The sequence below is a fragment of the Mobula hypostoma genome, chromosome 2 (genome assembly GCF_963921235.1).
Source record: "Mobula hypostoma chromosome 2, sMobHyp1.1, whole genome shotgun sequence".
In the NCBI taxonomy this organism is placed as follows: Eukaryota; Metazoa; Chordata; class Chondrichthyes; order Myliobatiformes; family Myliobatidae; genus Mobula; species Mobula hypostoma.
Window position 1 is genome coordinate 17796627 of NC_086098.1, and position 27143 is coordinate 17823769.

Here is a 27143-nt window from a genome sequence, read left to right on the forward strand (position 1 = left end):
AGCAACTCTGGAACAGTTCTTAAAAGGGTAAATGCGAAGACAGTTCTTAAAGTGGTAAATTTGAACACAGTTCTTGGAAAGGTAAATTCGGAAGTCCAGGAGATTTATACAGTCAATTAGGAGAGACTTTCCTGAAGTAAAGAATTCCTCGAAGACGTGTCGTTACTGTTGATCCCAGCCAGAACCTGCCTTGTCCACAGGACTCACGACGACGGAAATAAAACAGTTTAAAGGAACTGACCTTTTCCTCTGGCGATTCGACACTGCACTATCCTTCCTACGTTAGCAGGGGATATCTCAGTTGCAGGTCACTTTTACTTGACCGAAGATTCAATAAAGGTTGATCCTGTCCAAAACCACCAAACGATATCAGCTTTACTCGACTCAGTGAATTCCTGTACTTTGGTAAGGTCTTCACTCTCCAATACTACTTACGATAGAAAGTAGAACTCTACTTTAGAACAAAACTGAGTCATAAGCTGAATACACAGCAAAACGGAGTATCTAACACAAAACTAAACCGAAAACTAACTTCATCACCAGGGGTCTCCCTTTTATATACCTGTTGAGAACAGGTCATCATGTGACCTCACTGGCAGGAAAATTACATCATGTGACCGCCACAAGACCATTACCTCATCCTCATAAGACAATCACAAGATATCCATGAAGTATGTAACTATATATAGATATTGATATATATTGTGGGTGCAAAGTCAGATGACAATGAACGTACTTGAAATTGAACTGAAGACTGCTCCAGTTAAATGATTTTTATTCATTTTATTGTGACCCAGGGACGCAGATGCTGATCTATAGGGGCTTCTCTGTTCCATTAGTTTTCTTTACCAACCACAAACCTGCAAAAGACGGGAAAGTTTAATAGAGCTGTTAGGGAGGGTTTAAACTAATTTGGCAGGGGGATGGGAACCGGAATGACAGAGCGGAGAAAGAGGAAAACGGAAATAAATCTAAGATAGTGAGCAGTAAAGATGTCAGGAAAGACAGGCAGGCGATGGGGCAAATTTGTAGCCATTGGGATGAGTTGCAGTGCAATAAAGTTGCAGTGAAATCAAAGCAAAAAGTATCAAATACTGGTCTTAAGGTGTTGTACTTAAATGCACGCAGTATAAGGAATAAGGTGGATGATCTTGTCGTACAGCTACAGATTGGCAGGTATGATATTGTGGCCATCACTGAGACCTGGCTAAAGGATGCATGTCTCTGGGAGCTGAACGTCCAAGGATACACGGTGTATCAGAAGGATAGGAAGGTAGGCAGAGGGGGAGGCGTGGCTTTATTGGTAAGAAATGATATTAAATCATTAGAAAGAGATGATATAGGATCGAAAGGTGCAGAATCTTTATGGGTTGAGCTGAGAAATAGCAGGGGTAAAAGGACCCTGATGGCAGTTATTTATAGGCCTCCAAACAGCTGCAGGGATGTGGACTACAAATTACAACTGGAAATAGAAAAGGCTTGTCAGAAGGGCAGTGTTATGATAATCGTGGGGGATTTTAACATGCGAGTAGATTGGGAAAATCAGGTCAGCACTGGATCTCAAGAGAGAGAATTTGTAGAATGTCTGCGAGATGGCTTTTTAGAACAGCTTATTGTTGAGTCCACTAGGGGATCGGCTGTACTGGATTGCGTATTGTGTAATGAACCGGAGGTGATTGGAGAGATTGAGGTAAAGGAACCCTTAGGAGACAGTGATCATAACATGATTGAGCTCACTGTGAAATTTGAAAAAGAGAAGCCGAAATCTGATGTGTCGGTATTTCAGTGGAGTAAAGGAAATTACAGTGGCGTGAGAGAGGAACTGGCCAAAGTTGACTGGAAAGGGACACTGGCAGGAAAGACAGCAGAGTAGCAGTGGCTGGAGCTTATGCGAGAAATGAGGAATGTGCAAGACAGGTATATTCCAAAAAAGAAGAAATTTTCGAGTGGAAAAAGGATGCAACCGTGGTTGACAAGAGAAGTCAAAGCCAAAGTTAAAGCAAAGGAGAGGGCATACAAGGAAGCAAAAATTAGTGGGAAGACAGAGGATTGGGAAGTTTTTAAAACCTTACAAAAGGAAACCAAGAAGGTCATTAAGAGGGAAAAGATTAACTATGAAAGGAAGCTAGCAAATAATATCAAAGAGGATACTAAAAGTTTTTTCAAGTATATAAAGAGTAAAAGACAGGTGAGAGTAGGTATAGGACCGATAGAAAATGATGCTGGAGAAATTGTAATGGGAGATAAGGAGATGGCAGAGGAACTGAACGAGTATCTTGCATCAGTCTTCACTGAGGAAGTCATCAGCAGTATACCGGACACTCAAGGGTGGCAGGGAAGAGAAGTGTGCGCAGTCACAATTACGACAGAGAAAGTACTCAGGAAGCTGAATAGTCTAAAGGTAGATAAATCTCCTGGACCAGATGGAATGCACCCACGTGTTCTGAAGGAAGTAGCTGTGGAGATTGCGGAGGCATTAGCGATGATCTTTCAAAAGTCGATAGATTCTGGCATGGTTCTGGAGGACTGGAAGATTGCAAATGTCACCCCGCTATTCAAGAAGGGGGCAAGGAAGCAAAAAGGAAATTGTAGACCTGTTAGCTTGACATCGGTGGTTGGGAAGTTGTTGGAGTCGATTGTCAAGGATGGGGTTATAGAGTACCTGGAGGCATGTGACAAGATAGGCAGAACTCAGCATGGATTCCTTAACGGAAATCCTGCCTGACAAACCTATTACAATTTTTTGAGGAAATTACCAGTAGGCTAGACAAGAGAGATGCAGTGGATGTTGTATATTTGGATTTTCAGAAGGCATTTGACAAAGTGCCACACATGAGGCTACTTAACAAGATAAGAGCCCATGGAATTCGGGAAAGTTACATACGTGGATAGAGCGTTGGCTGTTTGGCAGGAAACAGAGTGGGAATAAAGGGATCTTATTCTGGTTGGCTGCCGGTTTCCAGTGGTGTTCCACAGGGGTCCGTGTTGGAGCTGCTTCTTTTTACAGTGTACATCAATGATTTGGATTATGGAATAGATGGCTTTGTGGCTAAGTTTGCTGATGATACAAAGATAGGTGGAGGGGCCGGTAGTGCTGAGGAAATGGAGAGTCTGCAGAGAGACTTGGATAGATTGGAAGAATGATCAGGGATATGGCAAATGAAGTACAATGTTGGAAAGTGTATGGTTATGCACTTTGGTAGAAAAAATAAATGGGCAGACTATGATTTAAATGGGGAAAGAATTCAAAGTTTGGAGATGCAACGGGACTTGGGAGTCCTCGTACAGGATACCCTTAAAGTTAACCTCCAGGTTGAGTCAGTAGTGAAGAAGGCGAATGCAATGTTGGCATTCATTTCTAGAGGAATAGAGTATAGGAGCAGGGATGTGATGTTGAGGCTTTATAAGGTGCTGGTGAGACCTCACTTGGAGTACTGTGGGCAGTTTTGGTCTCCTTATTTAAGAAAGGATGTGCTGACGTTGGAGAGGGTACAGAGAAGATTCACTAGAATGATTCCAGGAATGAGAGGGTTAACATATGAGGAACGTTTGTCCGCTTTTGGACTGTATTCCTTGGAGTTTAGAAGAATGACGGGAGACCTCATAGACACATTTCGAATGTTGAAAGGCATGGACAGAGTGGATGTGGCAAAGTTGTTTCCCATGATGGGGGAGTCTAGTACGAGAGGGCATGACTTCAGGATTGAAGGGCGCCCATTCAGAACAGAAATGCGAAGAAATTTTTTTAGTCAGAGGGTGGTGAATCTATGGAATTTGTTGCCACAGGCAGCAGTGGAGGCCAAGTCATTGGGTGTATTTAAGGCAGAGATTGATAGGTATCTGAGTAGCCAGGGCATCAAAGGTTATGGTGAGAAGGCGGGGGAGTGGGACTAAATGGGAGAATGGATCAGCTCATGTTAAAATGGCAGAGCAGACTCGATGGGCCGAATGGCCGACTTCTGCTCCTTTGTCTTATGGTCTTATGGTCTAAAAGTACCATCACCACTATCAATCTCTCCTGAGACAGCTAGATTAATTGCATTTGATGTCTGCTCTGTGTTGGGCAAACTTTTTGCTTTTTCAGATCTTTGGATGCACTTTTGATCCAGAGCGTTTCTTTTATTTTAATTGCTGAAGATTAATAATTTTGTTTGCAGATCCTCTTAGATGCGATTTCCAGCCAACTTCTGTTCTTTTTTGAAGCGCATGAGACTTTCAAGGACTCTTCATCTCATTATTTATTGTCATTTATTAAAACTTGCATTTGCAGTTTGTTGCCTTCTGCACTCCAGTTGACCTTTTATTGATCCTGTTATAGATTGGCTGAGTATGCCCGCAAGAAAACGAGTCTCAGGATTGAAAATAGTGACATACAGCAAATGTACTTTGATAACAAAATTTACTTTGAACATTTACTTTTGATAAAGGAAAGGAAGAGTCGCTCTTTATTGATTGTCTATTTATTTAAGCTCATCACCTCACAGTGTCCAGGTTCCAGTCCACAGCCTTTCTGAGACTCTCACCATTATTGACAGCTCACACTCATCAAGAATCCTCAAAGTTACCTTCTTTCCTGTTGCATGCAGATAGCAGTCACGATCCTTTATAATCTCTGTATCCCCTGATGAATTGCATAAATTAAGTGAATGTCTTTATGCCCAGTTAGATTTTTATTTGCAGTCTAGAAATACATTACTTGTATTCTTTGTTGTCAACTTCAGAGGGAAAAATAAATGCCGTGTCTGATCTTGTTCTATCCCCTCGCGTTTTCTTCAGTTATTTGGTAAGAAATAAAAAACTTTCATTACTAGGAATAGATATTCAGTGAGCAAACATCTCCATGGATACCGCTTAATATGGATGACATATTCCAACTTGCTGAAAATTCTTTTTATCTTTATATGTACTGAACATCAAACAATATATATATGTTGCCTGATCAGAAATTTTTACCAACCTTTTAGGCTGGGCTTTGTAAGAAGCAATATGGGAGGGTATGGTGTTTATATTATGAGCATGGTATTTATTGCATTGTTGTCAAGAGGCACAGGCTATTGATATGGAGAGATGAGTTCAAATCCCAGCACAGCAGTTAGACAAAATCCAGTATAAATTAACTCTGGCATTAAAAGTTTGCCGCTGTGATGAACACCATGACACCACCGGATTGTCATTAAAAACACATCCACTAATTCCCAGGGACAATTTGTCCTCTGCCTACCTGTGATTCTTGAATCAAAGTTCAAAGCAAATGTATTATTAATGTATGTACTGTGTGTATACAACCTTGGGATTCATTTTCTTGCAGGCACCTACAGGAAATCAAAGAAGTGCAATAGATTCCATGAAAATCCACACATAACAAAGACCGAGAAACAACCAATGTGCAAAAGAGGGCACATTGTGCAGTTAATTAAAAAAAACAAATAATAGTGAAACCGTGAGCTGCAGAAAAAGTCCATGGGACCATAAGATATAGGAGCTGAATTAGGTCATTTGGCCCATCGAGTCATTTTCCCTCTCAGCCCCAAACTTCCACCTTCTCCCCATATCCCTACATGCCCTGACCAATCAAAAATCTATCAACCTCTGCCTTAAATATACCCAGTGACTTGGTATCAACACCTGCCTGTGGCAACGAATTCCACAGATTCACCTCTCTGGCTAAAGAAATTCCTCCTCTTCTCCATTCTAAAAGGATGCCACTCTGTTCTGAGGCTGTGTTCTCTGGTCTTAGAGTCCCTCACCATAGGAAACTTCTTCTTCACATCCACTCTACCGAGGCCTTTCAACATTCAATAGGTTTCAATGAGGTCATCCATTACTGAATTACATATGACCATCTGAAATAGATGGTCAAATATTTGACAGTAATTACTGATCTTTCCTGAGACACCCAGATCTGACGAATATTTAAAATAAAGTGTGCTAAAATCTACACTGAATCATCTTATTTATGTTTACCTGGATATTAAGCAGAAAATAAATACCCAGGTTTTAGCCTTGAGGTAGTATGAATAAATGAGAGTTAACTTAGTGTTGAGTCCATTTGAGTCTATTGAATCAGGCAGAAAAGGAAAACATTAAGATCACAGTAGAGAAAATTCATTTTTGAACATCACTTGATCATTACGCAGCTAGAATACAGGTACGTGGGTCGTAAAGAAAGCTTTTGGCATATTGGTCTTCATAAGTCAAAGTGTTGAGTACAGGAGATGGGATTTTATGTTGAAGACATTGGTGAGGCCTAACTTGGAATATTGTTTGCAGTTTTGGTCACCTACCTACAGGAAAAGATATAAATAGGTTGAAAAAGAGCAGAGAAAATTTACAAGGATACTGCCAGGTCTGGAGTAGCTAAGTTATATGGAAAGATGCATAGGTTCGGACTTTATTCCTCAGACCACAGAGGGCTGAGGGGAGATTAGATAGAGGTATACAAAATTATGAAGCGTATAGATAGAGTAAATGCAAGCAGACTGAGATTGGGTGGGACTACAACCGGAGGCCATGAGTTAAGAGAGAAGGGTGAAAAGTTTAAGGGTTACATGAGGCTTGTGAGAGTGTGGAACGAGCTGTTGGTGCAAGTGGTGCATGCAAGCTTGATTTCAACATTTGTAAGAAGTTCGGATAGGCACACGGTTGGTAGGGGGTATGCAGGGTAGGTAGATTGGGGCAGGCAGTTTAAATAGTTAAGCAGAGACTGGGGCCCAAGGGCCTGTTTCTGTGCTGTACTTTTCTATTGATTAACCTGTGAAAATAGAAACTGCTTTCACCATGAACTGAGGATACGTCTTACTTGTTATTTGTTTGAGGCTGAAGCTGGAGACCCTGCCACCCAAATTTAATTTTTGATTATTTATTTCTGGCATTGTTATTGCTAAAGAATGAATGTTTTTCAAGTGAGCAACCTGCCAGTGGAAATCAATGGATGTTCCTTTATAAAGTACCAACAAACAGTACATAGATCAATTTTTGTGAATGGGGCAAGAATAAGTCAAATAAAAATATAGGTTGCAATTATTTGCTTGTTATCTGATAGCTGGACAATTGCAGAATGTCAGTGGTTGGAAATATACCCAGTATTTTTACATTAATTGTGCCTTCTGTCCAAATCTTTGGTAACAAAGGGATTCTATATTGCATTGGAATGGTTGTGGTCTACAGCCAGAACTGTTGTAAAGCAGTTTCTAGTTATGTAAACCTTTTTGTTACAGAAACAATTACCTTTAATACAATAAATAGTACATTTTTTAAACGTAAAGATAGATGGTAAGGGTATAAAAAAGCTCTCCTGTATAGCCACAGTCAGGGACATGAACAACACAAAAGGTTTTTTGTTTTGATTTACACCGCACTGCTGAGACAGTGTTGCAGAAGTTTTAAAGCATCTATATTTCTAAGCACTTCATTTAATCTATCCCTCTATGAGGTGAAAAGGTTGTTTTTTTAATGCATCATTTTTTGACAACTCAAAAGCCATTTCTCCAGAAGTCCAGCAAAATTTTTCAACAAAGGTTTGTGATAAGCGATGCAAATGTATGCTACAAGAACAGTTGCAAAGGTCACCCTGATGACAAACCTTTAAAATATAACACTGGTTCAAAAGCATATTACAACCAGTACTGCTGAAGTGTAGCCCAGTCGGTCAATCGGCATCCATGGAAATGAATAAACAGTTGACGTTTCAGGCCGAGGTCATTGTGGAACTGGAAAGAAAGGAGAAGATGCTAAAGTAAAAAGGTGGGGTGAGTGCAAGGCAGACAAGCTAGAATGTGATAGGTAAAGCTAGGTGGGTGGGAAAGGTAAAGGGCTACAGCCAAACTGTCCGTCCAGGTGAGGCAACACTTCATCTGCGAGCCTATTGTATCCGAAGCTCCCGGTGTGGCCTTTCTACTTTGGTGAGACCCATTGTAAATTGGGAACTGTTTCATTGAGCACCTCTGCTCCATTCACCTAAAGCCCAGTGGCCCGATGAAAGCAGAACTTCCTGGTGGCCAAGCATTTTAATTCTGACACCCATTCCTATTCCTATTTTGACATGTTGGCCCTGCACTTGTTCCACGACAAGGCCACCCTCAGGGTTGAGGAGCAATACCTTATATTCCATCTGGTGAGCCTCCCCCTCCACCGACCTTCTTATTTTGCTTTTCCCCCTTGTTTTCCAGTCCTGAAGCAAGGTCTTTGACTTGAAATGTTGACTGTTTATTCATTTTTATAGCTACTGCCTGACCTGCTGAGTACTTTCAACTTTGATTTTCCAGCGTCTGCAGAACTTCTTGTGTTTAAAATCAGAGACTTGATCATTTTAGAAGGTTAAGTATTGGCCACAGCATGTGGAAACTTGCCAACAATTTTTGAAAATAGTGTCACTTGCAACTATAAAAAGGAAATGTGGATAACTTCACTGACTTCAACTCTGAACTTATTCCACAAGATATGGACCATTTTCAAGGACTATATAAATAAATAACGGATGGGGTACGAGGGGGAGGTATACACACATTCTTTCTCTCTCTCTCTTTTTTCTCCCTCTGTCTTTCTCACTATACCCCTTGCCCATCTCTGGGTTTTTTCCCCCCTCCCCCTTTTCTTTCTCCCTGGGCCTCCTGTTCCATGATCCTCTCATATCCCTTTTACGTTCTATATATTGGCGTATCAACTCTGCTCTCAAACGCATCTCCCTCATTTCCCGCACACCTGCTCTCACTCCATCCTCCCGCCACCCCACTAGGAATAGGGTTCCCCTGGTCCTCACCTACCACCCCACCAGCCTCCGGGTCCAACATATTATTCTTCGTAACTTCCGCCACCTCCAACGGGATCCCACCACTAAGCACATCTTTCCCGCCCCCCCCCTCTGCTTTCCGCAGGGATCGCTCCTGTCATGTGTGAAGCCAAGCAGAGCTGCAGGGCGGATGATGCTAATGGGAGAGATAATGGAAGACAATGGAGAAACATTCAAAATGCTAATAAGAGAGAAGAGAGAGATTAACGAGAAAGAAACACAATTCCAATGTTGGCGTCTGCGACAGGCCGTTTGCTTTAAACCTGAACTGTTTGAAGTTTGATGGACAGGTGATACCCCAGCAGGGGGATAAAAATAGCAAGTTTGCTAAGGCATGGGATACACACGCCTCGAGACCCTGGAAAGAGCAGTGTGCCCCACAAGGTGGTGGGAATTTGGAGGACCGGTTCGCGGGAATTGGTCAGAGGCTCACAGGGTGTAAAGGTACGATCGGTGGAAACCTGGTGTGTGTCCGCCCTTGCCTGGGTGCTGGGTTCACCATGGAAAAACGATTGCATTTGGAACGGAGGGGTCACAGTCGGTGACCACAGCTGGATCAGAAGGCATCAAAAAGGTTTGCCTGAAGCCAACTGCATCTCTCACTCTCGCTCTCTCCCCCCAATGGTACAACAATAGCGATTACTTCGAACTGCACTAGACTGAACTGAACTCTGCTTCACTTAACGCTGATCATTTTACCCCTAGACTGCGATAGAGCTTGGTTGATTCCTATTACCCTATTTCTGTGTATATGTGTATACTATCATTGCTAACCTGTTACATTTATATCCTTGCGGTTAGTGTACTGTATTACTTATTTCTTTAATAAACCTTTATTAGTTCCCAGTAATCACAGACTCCAACACGTGTTCCATTTCTGCTGGTTTGGCAACTCAGTTACGGGGTACGTAACACTCCCTACATGACTCCCTTGTCCATACGCCCCCCCATCCCTCCCCACCGATCTCCCTCCTGGCACTTATCCTTGCAAGTGGAACAAGTGCTACACATGCCCTTACACTTCCTCCCTTACCACCATTCAGGGCCCCAGACAGTCCTTCCAGGTGAGGCGACACTTCACCTGTGAGTTGGCTGGGGTGATATACTGCGTCCGGTGCTCCTGATGTGGCCTTCTATATATTGGCGAGACCCGACGCAGACTGGGAGATCGTTTCGATGAACACCTATGCTCCGTCCACCAGAGAAAGCAGGATCTCCCAGTGGCCACACATTTTAATTCCACGTCCCACTCCCATTCTGATATGTCTATCCACGGCCTCCTCTACTGTAAAGATGAAGCCACACTCAGGTTGGAGGAACAACACCTTATATTCCGTCTGAGTAGCCTCCAACCTGATGGCATGAACATTGACTTCTCTAACTTCCACTAATGCCCCACCTCCCCCTCGTACCCCATCCGTTATTTATTTATATACACACATTCTTTTTCTCTCTCTCCTTGTTCTCCCTCTGTCCCTCTCACTATACCCCTTGCCTGTCCTCTGGGTTTTCCCCCCCTCCCCCTTTTCTTTCTCCTTGGGCCTCCTGTCCCATGATCCTCTCATATCCCTTTTGCCAATCACCTGTCCAGCTCTTGGCTCCATCCCTCCCCCTCCTGTCTTCTCCTATCATTTTGGATCTCCCCCTCCCCCTCCCACTTTCAAATCTCTTATTAGCTCTTCTTTCAGTTAGTCCTGACGAAGGGTCTCGGCCCGAAACGTCGACTGTACCTCTTGCTAGAGATGCTGCCTGGCCTGCTGCGTTCACCAGCAACTTTGATGTGTGTTGCTTGAATTTCCAGCATCTGCAGAATTCCTCGAGAGTGCGCATCATAATCATTTGCTAGAAATATGCAGAGAAGGCAATTAGTGACATCAAACCTGTGCAGTACTGCCAAACTGAGCCCCTACATTGAAGCAGAAACAGTGCATTAAGCATGATAAATATGGCAATTAACAGCAGGGGTTGTAAGTAGAATGGCGGTTGGTGATGCTGTTGATAGTGGGAAGTCAATGCATGCTTGCATCGCCTCCAGCCTGTACATCAGCAGATGCTGCAGAAGGAGGCAGTAGTGGAACAGGGAAAGGAGAACTGAGCATAGGCATTCTGTCAGAATCAAAAGCATAACAGATTCTGCCGATGCGTTGTCTGTTGTGGTATTGTCCTGTATTTGATACTTGGCACCGAATCACAATCAATTCTGGTATGTTTCACATTCTGGCAATAAAGTGATTCTGAGCCTGAGGTAACATACACAAAACGCTGGAGGAACTCAGCAGGCCAGGCGGCATCTATGGAAAAAAGTACAGTCGACGTTTCAGGCCAAGACCCTTCATCAGGATCCTTCTTGAGTCCTGATGAAGGGTCTTGGTCCAAAACATTAACTGCTTATTCTTTTCTGTAGATGCAGCCAGACCTGCCAAGTTCCTCCAGTGTTTTGTGTGTATTGATTCCCGAATCAGAAACAGGTCTAATATTACTGATCGACATTCAGTTGCCATTTTATTAGATATCTCCTGCCCCTAATAAAGTGGCCACTGTGTGCATGTTGGTGGTCTTCTGCTGCTACATCCAACCCACTTCAAGGTTCGATGTGTTGTGTGTTCAGAGATGCTGCTCCACACACTACTGTTGTACCATGTGGTTATTTGAGTTGATGTCGTCTTCCTGTCGGCTTGAACTTGTCTGGCTATTCTCCTCTGACCTCCTTCATTAAAAAGGTGCTTTTGCCCACAGAACTGCCGCTCACTGGATTCATTTTTCTCACACAACTCTTTGTAAACCCTAGAAACTGTTGTGTGTGAAAATCCCAGGGTATCAGTAGTTTCTGAAATACTCGAACCACCCCATCTGGCACCAACAATCATTTCATGGTCAAAGTCACTTAGATCACATTTCTTCCCCATTTTGATATTTGGTCTGAACAACAAATGAACTTCTTCACTATGTCTATATGCTTTTATCCATTGAATTTCTGCCAACTGATTGGCTGATAAGATATTTGCAATAAAGTGTAGGTACATATGTGTATCTAACAAAGTGGCCACAGAGTGTATATCATGACATTTGTTATTTTGTGGCTTCAGTACAGTGAAATAAATGTATTGTATAGTGGAAAAGACAAATAATGAGCTAGTATTCATGGGTTCATTTTCTGGGGCTAACCTATTTTAGTCAGATCCATTTTCTCCTAAGAAAGAGAAACTGAAATGGTAAATAATAAATAAGGAATTCCATGTAAATCATTTCAAATATCTTTCACTCCTTTGTTATTTTTAAGTCAGATTCTCAGGCCACTTTAATGTTATATTCATGTATATAATTCACAAAGCTGCACACAAGTGCTTGTAAAAGTAGGCTAGTGTGGAGATTATTACATTATTCATACTGTATACAGTGGGAAGATCAATCTTTGCAAAGATCAACTCAATTCACATTTCAAGATGAGCAAATTTATTAGCTGAGTAAAGCACGGAAGTCACAGTAGTTAATCAGTTTTTTCAGAATCTGAGATATCCTTCACTAGCATTGATGACAAAATGGTAACAGTGATTCATTCTGGTCCAACATCTCAGAGTTCATCCTTACCTTAATATGAAACAAGGAACTGGAAGTTCACAAAAATTGCCCACAGCCTACAAAAAGCTGACATGCAGAGATGCAGGCGATAAACTGCAGCCTTCACAAACATTTAAGGCAGCAGGGAAAAGCTTGGCAACTATAGACCTGTGAGTCTAATACCAATGATAGGGAAGAGACAAGAACAAATTCTGAACGAGAGGATTAATGATCATTTGGAAGGCAGGAACTAATCTCAGATGACCATGAGGCTTGGTCAAGAATTGATCCTATCTGACCAATCTGACTGAATTACTTGAAGCTATAAGAAAGTGTATGGGTGAGTGCAGGACAGTCGGGAGCTTGGAGAGTTATGGGCTGAACAGAGGCAATTGGGAGTAGCAGGGTGGATACTGTGGTCGGCATGGATCAGTTGGGCTAATGTTCCTGTGTCCGTGTTGTGTTACTCTATGACTCAATAGATAGGATGGGTGTTCAGAATATTTATCCCAGCTCTGGGGTGTCTAGATCTACAGAACACAGATTTAAGGTGCAACAGGATAAGTTTAAAGGAGATATTTTGATAGTAGTTGGTTAGTTACAGCCTGTTCCTTCATTTCTGCCTGTCCATCGCCATCTTCTCTATTGTGCCCCAAGTGTTGTTCAGTCTTTCAGGGGTCCTATGCAGTGCTGCCCTGATGATGGAGTTGGGCTGCCTTCTCATCATACGTCCAATCCTGTCAGATCACCGACAGGTGGTAAGAGTGGACTCCCTCACCTCTGCCCCTCTGACCCTCAACACAGGTGCCCCTCAGGGCTGTGTACTAAGTCCCCTCCTTTACTTACTGTATACCCACAGCTCCAATCTGATTATTAAATTTGCTGACGACACTACACTGATTGGCCTGATCTCAAATAATAATGAGGCAGCCTACAGAGAAGAAGTCATCACCCTGAGAAGGTGGTGTCAAGAAAACAACCCCTCCCACAATGTTGCATAAACAAAGGAGCTGGCTGTGGACTACACAAGGAATGGATATAGGCTAACCCGTATAGACATCAATGAATCTGGGGTTGAGAGGGTGAAAAGCTTTACATTCCTTGGCATAAACATCACTGGGGATCTCATGTGGTCTGTACATACCGGTTGTGTGGTGAAAAAAAGGAACAACAGCACCTCTTTCACCTCAGAGGGTTGAGGAAGTTTGGTATGGGCCTCCAAATTCTAAGAACTTTTTATAGGGATACAATTGAGAGCATCCTGACTGGCTGCACACTGTATGGAAACTATACTTCCCTCAATCGCTGGACTCTGCAGAGAGTGGTGCTGACCGCCCAGCATATCTGTAGATGTGAACTTCCCAATATTCAGGACATTTACAAAGACAGGTGTGTAAAAATGGATTGAAGGATCATTGGAGACCCGAGTCACCCCAACCACAAACTGCTCCAGCTGCTACCATCTGGGAAACGCTATCTCAGCTGTTGGAAAAATTTCTTAGAGGTAGGATCTATGGGCATTTAGAGAATCATGGTCTGATCAGGGACAGTCAGCATGGCTTTGTGAAGGGCAGATCATGTCTAACAAGCCTGATAGAGTTCTTTGAGGAGGTGACCAGGCATATAGATGAGGGTAGTGCCGTGGATGTGATCTATATGGATTTTAGTAAGGCAGTTGACAAGGTTCCACACGGTAGGCTTATTCAGAAAGTCAGAAGGCATGGGATCCAGGGAAGTTTGGCCAGGTGGATTCAGAATTGACTTGCCTGCAGAAAGCAGAGGGTCGTGTTGGAGGGAGTACATTCGGATTGGAGGGTTGTGACTAGTGGTGTCCTACAAAGATCAGTTCTGGGTCCTCTACTTCTCATGATTTTTATTAACAACCTGGATGTTGGGGTAGAAGGGTGGGTTGGCAAGTTTACAGATGACACAAAGGTTGGTGGTGTTGTAGATAGTGTAGAGGATTGTTGAAGATTGCAGAGAGACATTGATAGGATGCAGAAGTGGGCTGAGAAGTGGCAGATGGAGTTCAACCCGGAGAAGTGTGAGGTGGTACACTTTGGAAGGACAAACTCCAAGGCAGAGTACAAAGTAAATGGCAGGATACTTGGTAGTGTGGAGGAACAGAGGGATCTGAGGGTACATGTCCACAGATCCCTGAAAGTACAGGTAGATAGGGTAGTTAAGAAAGCTTATGGGGTGTTAGCTTTCATAAGTCGAGGGATAGAGTCCAAGAGTCGCGAGGTAATGATGCAGCTCTATAAAACTCTGGTTAGGCCACACTTGGAGTATTGTGTCCAGTTCTGGTCGCCTCACTATAGGAAGGATGTGGAAGCATTGGATAGTGTACAGAGGAGATTTACCAGGATGCTGCCTGGTTTAGAGGGTATGCATTATGATCAGAGATTAAGAGAGCTAGGGCTTTACTCTTTGGAAAGAAGGAGGATGAGAGGAGATGATAGAGGTATACAAGATATTAAGGGGAACAGATAGAGTGGACAGCCAGCGCCTCTTCCCCAGGGCACCACTGCTCAATACATGGGGACATGGCTTTAAGGTAAGGGGTGGGAAGTTCAAGGGGGATATTAGAGGAAGGTTTTTTACTCAGAGAGTGGTTGGTGTGTGGAATGCACTGCCTGAGTCAGTGGTGGAGGCAGATACACTAGTGAAGTTTAAGAGACTACTAGACAGGTATATGGAGTAATTTAAGGTGGGGGGTGAAATGGGAAGCAGGGTTTGAGGGTCGGCATAACTTTGTGGGCCGAAGGGCCTGTAATGTGCTGTACTATTCTACGTTCTATGTTCTATATTCTATGTAGCATTAAAGCCAGGAGCAGCAGGCTCCGGGACAGCTTCTTCCACCAGGCCGTCAGACTGATTAATTCATGCTGATGCAACTGTATTTCGAAGCTATATTGACTATCCTGTTGTACATAATATTTATTATAAATTACTATACCCCCTCTTGGGAGAGTCAAAGCACAAAGCCCTGACTCCACCCAACACTGCTCTCAGAGTCTTTGGGGCTTCCTACAACAAGGTTGTGGTCCCCTTGGAGGAGATATTTTGATGGTCGGTAACTACTTGCAACAAGCTATCAGAGGAGGTAGTGCAGGCAAATAATATGATGGCACTTACAATGCATTTGGCCTGGTACTTGAATTGGAAAGAGGAATTAATATGTACAAATGTGATTTGTGTAGAATGGCATGGCCGTTGGCACAGATGAGGTGGGCCTTAAGAGTTCATCTCTGTTCTTTACATTTCTGTGATTCTACGAAATGCTGCTTCATAACCCTAGAAGAATCTGAAAGCGAAATACTAAATCTTAATTATGTATGTTTAAACTATGATGAATGGTGAACTCAAACACAGCATCGATTTGGATTATTTCATGGTAATTTGATGAGCTTAGAAATTTTAGAACCAACGTAAAGAGATAAAAATTCAGCTGGAATCAGCTCTGTTAGTTCCCTGGGCCCTGTTGCCATGTCCATGATACTTTTTTAATTATAAATGATGGTGGATGATAAATATATCTCCTCAAAGATTCAACACAGTTTCCCAAACTGTGGGCATAGTGCATTGAACGTGGATAGGAACCTTGGAAAGAAATGGGAAATCGGTGGGAATGGGAAACCAGCTGGAAACTTTACTCTGTGCTTGATTGCATTGTGGAGAGTATCATCCATAAAGCATAATAGCTGAATTTTTTATCTGCAGAATATGAAAAAAAGAGTTGTAACATTGAAAATCATGTTAATGTGGTGAGATTCAGTTTTGTCTTTCTGGGTGTCTTGAAACCAGCTTCAAAATGCTCAGAAACACAAACTTAAATCTCACCACAGTAACATGATTTTGAATGTCACATTTTTTCTCACCAATATGCTTATTTTGGGTGAGACTTTTATGTTGGTTTCTCCAGCACCACTCAGCCAAATAAGGACAACAGAAATGCAACACCCGAAATTCATCATTGTTGGGATTTTCAATCACAATAGTTTGAATAATGGCCGTTGCAGTTCACGCAGAAGAACCAGTTTTTGCTGTTAAAAAGCTCTCAAATACATCATTTAACAACCTAACCACAATGAATCTTCCTTCAAAGCCAAGCCACTAGATGATCATAGTCTTTTCCCCGTGCCTGGGGAGTCCAAAACTAGAGGGCATAAGAAAAGAAGGGAGAGATTTAAAAGGTGAATTTGAGACATAGTTTCTTTACACAGAGGGTAGTGAGTACTTGGCATGAGCTGCCAGAAGAAGTGGTTGAGGTGAGTACATTTGGAATATTTAAGAGGCATTTGGATAGGTGCATGGAGCAGAGGGGTTTGGAGGGCTATTGGGCTGAATGCAGACAACTGGGGCTAGCAGAGAGAATGCTGTGGTAAGCATGGGCCAGTTAGGCTGAAGGGCTTGTGTTCATGCTGTATGACTTTATGACTTACTGCACACCACTCTACATAGACAAAGCTTCCTCTGCATCCTGCTGGAACTGAAGATTGCCTCTTCCCTTCACGATGGCACCAGCAAACAACCTGACCAGCCGCAATGTCCTGCTGACAGTTCACGAACAACTCCTTTGACTTCTTCTTTCAAATATGATTCCACTACGAAGCTGCGTGCAATTGGAACCTATGATTTACATTTTGATTGTGTTTTGGGGCCATTTGAGTGATATGGTGCTTTGCTGTCTCTGAGGGAGTTTGATGAGTTTTAGAGTGGAAGGTGCAGCCTGGAGGTCTGGTAGCCTGGAGATGGAGCAAGAACCCATGAATGACTCCATTGCTTCCCTCTGATTGAAGTGTTGAGAGCCCAAGCCCATGATTGACTCCATTGCTTCTGTCTGCTTGAGGTGTCCAGTGTTTGAGCCCATAATCAACTCCATTGCTTCTCTCCAATTGAGGCATTGAGGATGCGAGCCCATGATCAACTCCTTTGCTTCTCTCTGATTGAGGTGTCATGCAAGGTTGAAATTGATGAGGACGAGAGCGGAGGATGGGGTGATGTTCAGTGCCATCTGCCTGTGTGTTTGACAGCTGCGCTTCTCCCTCTCGCTAGCTGCTGTCAGAGGAATGTTCTGGAGTCTTGGGATCCACGTTGTTAGGATTGATTGGCGAGGCTGTGGACTTGTCTTAGGGACTTTGAAGTTCATGTTGCATGTGTTCCTGAGTTTTGGTTGCTCGTTTTTCTAGTTTTTGAGTGGTTTGCTCAGGGTGATCGATGCGGACTGGGGCTCTTCAGTGAAGAATGGCCCTGCGACCAGCATTGGTTGCTGGCATGGCGCTGAACTGAACTGAACTGAATACTACTGCTTTGATGTTTGGTTGTTCATTCGCTTTTTGCTGTTTGTGCAATTTGTTCTTTTTTTGTGCATTGGGTGTTTGATGTTTTCTTCAATGGGCTCTATGGTGTTTTTCTTTGCTTCCTGGTTGCCCGTGGGAGGACAAATCTCTGAGCTGTATTCTGGATACATACTTTGATAAAAAATGTACTTTGAATCTTTTGAATCCTTTCAAATTCAAACACTGAATCTGCTTTCCAAAGACCAGACTGTCAGGCCCTGACTCAGCTCTTTGTCGAGGAAGTGACAAGTGGGACACTTTTCCGAAGGTAAACAAGAACTCACCTCACAACACTTCATCTACCCAGGAAGCATGATTGTATCTAAACTCATCAGAGAACCATGTCTTCACTTGCTTTCTGCAACCCAAGTAGATGCTCACCCACACAAAGTCAAGATCATCCATATCTCAGGTTCCAGCTTCAGGGTCCTTCCAGGCCGGCTCTGCTGATTTATGCTGCGTTTCCCAGTTTACTGATCATTCCTGCACAGGAAGTGTCACTGATGCTCTCTGCTCCTCAGAACAGGACATCATCTGCTTGTCCATCAGCTGTGAGGGGCAAGCAGACCAGCGATGGGCACTTGCTGCCAATGCAAGCGTTTGCAAGGGGAAAAATCTGCACTTGGGTCCTTCCATTGAAAACATTTTGCCAGAAGAGACAAGCTGGAGAATCTCTATTCCTCCCAGAACAGAGGACATCTCTCCAGTAAGCAATATGATTCCTCACCCTCTCAATGCTTCTTTGAGGAAACCTGAGAATATTATCTTTTCCTTAAGGATTCACCAAGATGGTGCCATATGTAAGACAACACCTTCCCTGTTAGCTAGGCACGTTCTGGTTGTGTTGTATATGTTTGTGTGGCTTTTAAGGGCTGGCTTACAGGCTTGCAACTGCCAAAGTGCCAGAGCCTTGACAAACCTATCTCAAGCTTGTCAATAATACTAGAAACGCTGAGGCTGTCTGACAACACTGCGTTTTAAACGCACTGTCAAATGTCACCATCCCTTCTGAGATTTTTAAAAATCATCAGCAAGACATGTTTCAGGCTGAGTGAGATTTCTAGGCTAAAGTGTCTTGGGCTGCTTCGTTACCATGCTGGGCAACAACAATTTCCAGAGGAGGGTTCCTGAGAGGCTGTTCAAATCACATTGATGTAGTTGACCCTGAAACACCACAACTTAAAGGTTCAATGGCTCACTGTTTCAATTTAATCTCAGAGAATGTACACAGTATGCAACCTGAAAGTCTTACTCTCTGCCGACTCCTACCAAACAGGCAGAATAAAACCCTAAAGAAAGAAAGACAGAAAAACGTTAGAATCCCAAAGCCCCCTCTCCTCCCACGTACAAGCAGCAGCAAAGCATCAAACCTTCTTCTCCCCTTCCCCACGCACAAGCAGCAGAAAGCATCAGCCCTCCCACCAACAACTATGCAAGCACTAGCAAGCCTTCAGATACCATGATCTATAGTCCATCAAACACTACTGTTCATTCCATCACCTTGACATCTCACAGGCATTCTCTCTCACTAAGCTGCAAGAGAGGCCCACAGCTCACTGTTTTAATGTTACAGTCTGCAGCGTCACTTATTTCAATATCCCCTGATTCAAGAATCAGCGGACTCTCTCTCACCATTGTGAGAGAGAGAGAGAGAGCTTGCTCGTGTAGAGGCCTCTGACAGCTGCACCCAATGTCTCAGTGTTCCGATCTTCCGCGACACTTCAGTCGTTGACATTGGCGAGGAATCACGTCATCCACAGGGCCACATGAGGCTTTACCTTGAAAGCGCACATCTTCCAAGCTGCTCCTGGAGATCCCAAAATGCGGGCTGCTCAGAGCTAGAAACCACCATCTGTGAAGAACGTGGTTTGAGTGTGGCTGTAGATCATGGACTCTGACAAGACCCCAGTCAACTGGAAAGGGAAGTAAACGGACATGAAAACAAGAGATTTAAGCTGTTTCACGGATGAACTTGAAGAAGTCGCCCAGGTCTGCAAACACCTCTGACACCATCTGACAAATATTTTCTTTCTCTCTCCCTTACTCAGCTACAAATTTCGGAGTGGATAACTGCAGTAAAGAAAATGGTATGTTGAACACTTGTGCTTGGGATCTGAAGGCCAAAATTTTCTGAACATAATATACAGTACATAATGATATTTGCGCAAGTATATCTTGACTGGAGATTCAGATTTAATTGGGAATGGCCAGCTTTGGGATTCTGCAACTGGGTTCAGACATACTAGCAATGGGAACACAGGATGAAAGAATAGCAGAACAAGAGAAGACTTAAGAGATTCTGCAGCTACCGGAAATCTTGAGCAACACACACAAAATACTGGAGAAACTCTGCAAGTCAGACAGTATGTATGGACGGCAATGAGCAGTTGATGTATTGGGCCAAGACTCTTCATCAAGACACAGGCAAGAGAAGAAATAGAGTAAGTTGCAATAACAAGAACTTGAGAGGAGAGGAGGGAGGAGAAGATGGCGGCGCGACGCAGCACACGCGACCGCTCCAGGAATGATATCGGTATTTGTTAAGTAGGTACTGTGCACAATTCTGATTTGATGGAGACAGACGTGAGAGTACGGAGGAACATCTGGAGAAACTTCTGAAATGCCCGCTTCGCTGCCGCTGTTACTGTGTGGTCCGGAATCTCGAAGGAGAAGGGCCCGAATCCTCGGCTTTGCTTGTTTCGGCGGCCGGGACGAGGTCGAAGGCGCTCGGCAGAGGAGGGCACTCGGGAGGCTGTATCGGAAGGGCTGGTCGGAGGCTCGAAGTTTTCGGATGGACTCAGAGTTGGCTGTCGGGTGCTTCCAATGTATCGGCAGTTGTCAGTTGTCAATGCCTGGAGGTTTATGGCAGGAGAGTTTCTCCCTTTTTGCCGCCTGCTATCGGGAACTATCGGAGTCGATCGGGACTTGAGACTTTTTTTTAACCGTGCCCATGGTCTGCTCTTCATCAAATTATGGTATTGTTTTGCACTGGTCTTATGTTATATGTTATAATTATGTGGTTTTGTCAGTGTTAGTCTTTGGTTTGTCCTTTTTTTGTGATATCACTGAAGGAACATTGTATCATTTTTTAATGCATGCATTTCTAAATGACAATAAATGAGACTGAGTGTCTTCATAATCTGAAAAAAGTCTAAAATCTGAAACTTCCATTTTTATAGCAGGATTAGATTAGTAAAATGTCACCAACTGAAGTACCGAGGGTGCTTATTCCAGTTCAACCTGTACCTAATTAAATGAGATTTGGTCAGCACTTATAAGTCCCAGAGGACAGTCATACAATGATTAGCAGCTGCACCAGGGTGTCAGTATTGGCAACTGAGCACTCCTACACATTATATTATTGAAATCTTTAATCTCCAGTGTTAAGAACTTGTACGCCTTTGTAACGCTCTTGGATTGTATCTAAAGCATGGAGAGATTGCACATGTCATGTGTACTGAGTTTATTGAGGTAAAAAATGTATGACAATGAGGCCACAATCTTAGAGTGCACTGAACATACGTACCTGACCAGTGTTCAGTTTCCATTTCAAAGAGTTATTGAATGTGGAAGCTTCAGAAAGGGTGCAAACTTTTACCAGGTTGCTCCCTGAATTACAGAACAAGTCTTAACAGGGTAAGTCGAGTGAGCTGGGGCTTTTCTCTTTGGGGCAAAGGGAGATGAGAGGTAACTTGATAAAGGTGTATGAGGAGCATCGGTAGAGCGGACAGCCAGAGGCATGTGTCACAGCCCCAAATAATCATCCTGCATCAGCAGATACATATAATTTGCACCCCTCCAGAAGTTGTCACTATTAATTTTTTATACACATCTCTTGAGTAGTTTTGTTTTCTTTTTTTCCCCTTCATTAGCTTCACTATTTTGGTAGCTTTAACACTTCATTCTGCATTGTTATTGTTTTATCTCATTCTAGCTCAATGCACCGTGTAATGCTTTGATCTGTATGAACAGTATGCGAGACAAGCTTTTCACTGTATCTCAGTACATGTGACAAAAATTAACCAATGCCAATGCCAATCATCTTTGTCACGCTCAGAATCCCTGGGACCTGGGTTCCGTCTCTCCTCCCTATTATCTAGGGAAATAACTTCAGCAGCAGAGTGAACATGGATATCATACGCACTGTAAGCATTCTTTAGATAACAGTGTCACTAGATAGCCTGGGATCACTAGGAAAAAAATCTCATTTCTTTGCTGTGTAAGTATATCAAATAAATGCATGTTTATACAAGTTCCTCATGATTTTAAACTTCAGAGTTCAAAGTAATTTTATTAACAAAGTACATATATATCACTATATCTGAGGGATCCGTTAGTCTTCACTCTCCAGGGTGCAGGCCTGGGCAAGGTTGTATGGAAGACCAGCAGTTGCCCATGCTGCAAGTCTCCCCTCTCCACGACACCGATGTTGTCCAAGGGAAGGGCATTAGGACCAATACAGCTTGGCACCAGTGTCGTCACAGAGCAATGTGTGATTAAGTGCCTTGCTCAAGGACACAACACATTGCCTCGGCTGGGGCTCGAACTCACGTCCTTCAGATCGCTAGTCGTATGCCTTAACCACTTGGCCACGTGCCCACACTGTATCACTATATACCACTCTGAGATTCATGTTCTTGCCGGCATTCATAGTAGAATGAAGAAATCCAATAGAATCAATGAAAAGCTGCGCACCAAGACTGACAAGCAACCAATATGCAAGATAAGACAAGCTGCAAATACAGCAAACTGCAAGCAGGCTTTTTCCCTTGAGGTTGTGAGGAACTACAACAAGAGGTCATGTGTTAAGGGTGAAAGGTGAAAAGTTTAAGGGAGCATGAGGGAAAACTTCCTTAGTCAGAGGGTTGTGAGAGTGTGGAACAAGCTGCCAGCACTAATGGTGCATGCAAGCTCAATTTCAAGAGAAGTTTGGATAGATACATTGACAGTAGGGGCATGGAAGGCTATGGTCCTGGTGTAGGTGGGTGGGAGAAGGCAGTTTAAATGGTTTGGCATAGACAAGATTGGCTGAATTTCTATGCTGAACTTTTCTATGACTCTATGACTTTATGAAAAAAAAACCAAAAATAATTATAATTGTACATAAATAAGTAAATAAATAATACTGAAAACATGATTGTAGAGTGCTTGAAAGTGATTCCATAGGTTGTGGTGAGTGAAGTTATTCACGCTGGTTTAGGAGCCTGACGGTTAAAGGGTAATAATCTTTGGTACCGACTACAGTTCTACAGAAAGTTGAGCCTTTGAAGATATCAGTAGTGTTGGGAAAGTGGCCAAAGGCTCCTAACTTGGTGCATCAGCATTATTCCATGCAACATCAACACCGATTAAAATACCAATTCAAGCTCACAGACCTCTCCATCATGAGCCTAACGACTTTAGAAAAGTTACATCTTCTGACACTAAGTGAGGCTCAAACAATTCTGAAATTATAATTCTGCAAATTGAGTTTTGGACATAATCAGGAATAGAGGCACTGCATTCAAAGAATTAAAAAGTGCCATTCTGAATTATTTTCTTAGACTTCTAGTGTTTTGTGGAATCTCTCCTCCGCAGTACCTCAGGAATCTGCTCCAAAGTCAGTTAAGCCTCATGTTAATGCTTTCTGATATTTTTTGGCTTTCTTTTATCAGCTCCTCACAATTTGGAGCATGAAGTTACTACAATGCAAATCATATCTGCAATCAATGCTGCTATCCTTTACAGCACTAGAAGACCGCACCATTCCACTAGTCCCTGAAAATTTCCTCCAGATTCTGTCTGCCACCATCAGCCCAAAGTTTGTCCAACCAGGACATGATCACAATAATGGCACAAAATTGATTTTGAGCTGATAACCATATTATCTGTGCTGGTGCATCTTCAGAATGGACTGTTGAGTCTGGGGATTCATGCCGATGATATTAAGAATGCTAATGTTAATGAAGTATAATATTTCAAGTAGTTCAATCTAATATTAGAGGAACAAGAAACCCCAAGGAATGAATGATAGTAATATGAGAACCCTAGAGCGCCCCCCAACACACAAGCAGTGCATCAACCTTGTACCAGCAAAAGCACCACCACCACTCCCCCCACCATGCAAGCAATAGCAAAAGCCCCCAAAGAGACCCTTGTTTAGAGTCCATCAAATCTACAGTTCATAACCAGCACTTGGAGATCTCAGATAGGCTTTCTCTCTCTGGCGACGGGGAGAGCAGTCACTCCTGGAACAACGCAAGTGAGAGGCCAGCAACTCACTGTTCCCAGTTTAACAATCTTCTGCATCGCTTCTCCAAGCCCCTTGACTTCAGGACCGACAGTCTCTCACCCTCCACCAAGAGAGACAGAGAGAGGGGTATTCATTTGCCATGAATACCAAATGAATGATGAACGAAATGAGCTGTGTTTGAATTCTAGTGTGCCGGCTGCACCAGAATCTCTTTCCTAATCAAATACATTACTGTAATGAGCTCTTCGGGTCAGTGCGGTGAGCTGGAGAGCATTGACTTCGAGGTTTCTAGAGCACCCGAATTTGTTAATTGCAGGTTAATGAGAGTTATTATCATTCAGCTTCCTTTGTGTTTTTCTCGAGCAACTGACTCTTTGTAATGCAGTCTCCTGGTGCTTTTTGTGTAAACTTGTTAAGTTTATTTTGATAGGCTCACAGATTCTGTGTTACTTGTTTTATTTAAGTGGATGCTGGATTAGTGCTAATTGTGGGGTCCTGGTTTTGAGAATGTTATGCCTCATGGGGTGCTTGGCTGTTGGAAATCCTATGAATAAAGTCTGGTCGCCGTCTCTACACTGGAGTCTGTCTTCTCTCTGCACTTGGGGTATGACATTGCTACATACATCATGACACATTACAGATTCATCTGGGCTATTTTTATGTAGTAACACACAAGAGTGTACAATATACTCCCTGAAATCTTGCTCTTCCTGCTTCAGAAGATCTCTAGACCACAACTGAAGAACATTCAAATAAAAATAGTGAATGCTGAAAATACTCAGTAAGTCAGGCTGGATGTCCTAGTCAGTATCTGTGGAGAGAGAAACAGGAGGAAGGATCATTGATCAGAGATTTTTATATCTCCACAGATTCTGCCTGACCCAGCTATGTATTTCCAACATCCTTCATATTTATTTCAAATTTCCAGCATCTGGAAGTTCTGAGTCAGGCCTCAAATCCATGCTGAAAGGCCAGCATACTGGACAGATGATCTAGGACATCAGCTGATGTCGGATTGTCCCAGGTCAGTGAGTCTCGGGATAAGCCTTCTGTGCAATTTGATTGGAAGGAGGGCCAGTGATGTGGGGGTGTGGGGCTCCTATCTTACTGACAGCAAAGTGAGGTTTTGGTGGTTGTTAGTGAGATCAAACAATAAACTATTTTCACAATCTGTTCGGCGAACCACACCACAAAATCCATTGTTTCCTACAGCAGCAGGACCACAGAACGTTTTGTGCTGACTGTTAGTGCATAACCAATCTTTAGGTCTGAATATATATTGTAGATTAAACTTAAATGCAGCTTGGAACAGAATATGTCCAACTGACCTGACATGTCTGCATTTGCATGAATGCAATCAATGCCCCACTGCATGAATAGGACCCGGAGACCACAGTAATCAACACTCATTTTGGGTGTGTTGGTGGGAAGACCCAGACATTTTCACAATCTGTTCGGTGAATCACCCCACATGTAACCCTCCCCCTCGCCCCCCTCACCCCCCTCTCCCCCTATCCCCTCTCCCTCTCTCTCGCTGTGCTGTCTGTTACCTTTCTGTTTTGGATACTCTGTTTAGTGTTGGTTTGTGCACTGGGACAATTTTCCCTGCAGTCCAAATCTGAGGAATGCACTGAATGTCTAGTAACTAGTACTAACATCTCCTGAGTACCTTGAGCAAGAAGTGTACCTGGGACGTTGGGTAACTTAGCAAAGTTAGCTTGTTGATTATGCCTGTGAAAGTCAGTATATGTAAAGTAGCAAGGGCCAATGAATTATGGGAGCATCTGCTTTTGGCACATTGTCCACCTGTTGGGTATTATGGGAACTGCAGTTCTTTATACATTCTGCAGTGCTCCAGGAAGTATATCCACCTCCAATTTTGTGACTACATTTGATTGCAGTCTTCATGTCATGGTGTGCGCTGGCAATATTGGAACCCAAGTGCAGAGGGAAAACAGAGATGGCTATGAGAGTTTATTCATAAAAATTCAAAAAGAACATTGATGGCTCAGCCAAGAAGTAACATTCTCAAAACCCTGTGATTAGTGCTCATTGGGCATCCACTTAAATAATACAAGTAACACAGAATTCCTGAGTCTATCAAAAAAAACTTAAGCTTTAACAGAAAGCACCAGGAGACCACCTTACAAAGAGTGAGTCACTTGAGAAAATATAAATGATTAATGATCATCATGAAATAACAATTAACCAATTCAGGTCCTGTAAAACCTTAGAGCCCAATGCTCTCTGGTGCCCCATACAGGCCTGAAGAACTTAGAATGCTTCAAGGTCTTGTGACAGAGAGGAATGACAAGAAGGCATAAACTTTTAATTGTATATAGACGGCAATAACTTGTATTTAAATAGCCTTTTAGGAGGCCTAATGGGTGAAAAAAGTGTTCCATAAAAGTACTTCATAAAAGTAAAATCATCGGCAAGGCTAATGACCCATGCATTAGGAAGATTACCCAATTCGTAAGAGTGATTGAGAACATTGGTGACTTTGAGATTTAATTCTTCACACTTTGAAATTAGGTTGGAAGTGGAAGTTGAAATTTCATCCCTTCAGATTTAATTATGACAGAAAAAGAGGACATTCAGCCCATCAATCAATGGTGGCTGTGTTCTTGTAACCTATTCTCTCTCATATGCTCATTAACACTTGCAGTTTCTCCCATCAGTCAGCTGCCCGAGGGGCAATATACAGAGGCTGATTAATCAAATGGCCAGCAAGGCTTTAGAATGTGGGAGGAAACCAGAGAACCTGCAGGAAACCCAGACCGTCACTGTGAGAATGTGCAAATTCCCCACAGACAGTGCCAGAAGTCAGAATCAAGCATGGCATTAATTGTTCTACTTTTTTGTTTTCAAAACTTCCTTTGAATGTCATGAGCTACTATTTCTTACTCATCCCTTACCGGCCTTAAGAAGGGGATAATAAAGTGCTTTAATCAACTATCTGATGAAGGTATTTCCACAGTGTTGTTGTGTAGGGAGTCCCACACAACAATAAGGGGGTGAAGATTATTTTGAAGCCAGGCTGATGTGTGACCAGGTGAAGTTGAGAGCCTCTTGTTCCAATGTACCTGTTACCTTGGTCCTTCCGGATGGTTGAAGTGAGAAGTTTGAGAAGTACAGTACTAACAAAACAAACATGAAGTTGCACACTGACACACTAATCAAGGGTTTAATATTAGAATGGGTGTCAGGGTAGAGATACATC

The 27143-nt window shown here is 42.9% G+C and overlaps 1 long non-coding RNA gene across 1 annotated transcript in view; it reads right to left on the bottom strand.

Moving 5' to 3' along the window:
- Positions 1–801: 801 nt before the first annotated feature.
- LOC134358313 (uncharacterized) overlaps positions 802–27143 on the bottom strand; it is a 41912-nt gene continuing 15570 nt past the window's right edge. The window contains exons 2-3 of the long non-coding RNA XR_010020853.1: positions 10519–10630; positions 802–860 (exon numbers count right to left, since the gene is read on the bottom strand). This is a non-coding gene — a long non-coding RNA (uncharacterized LOC134358313). The remainder of the gene's footprint in view (positions 861–10518; positions 10631–27143) is intronic.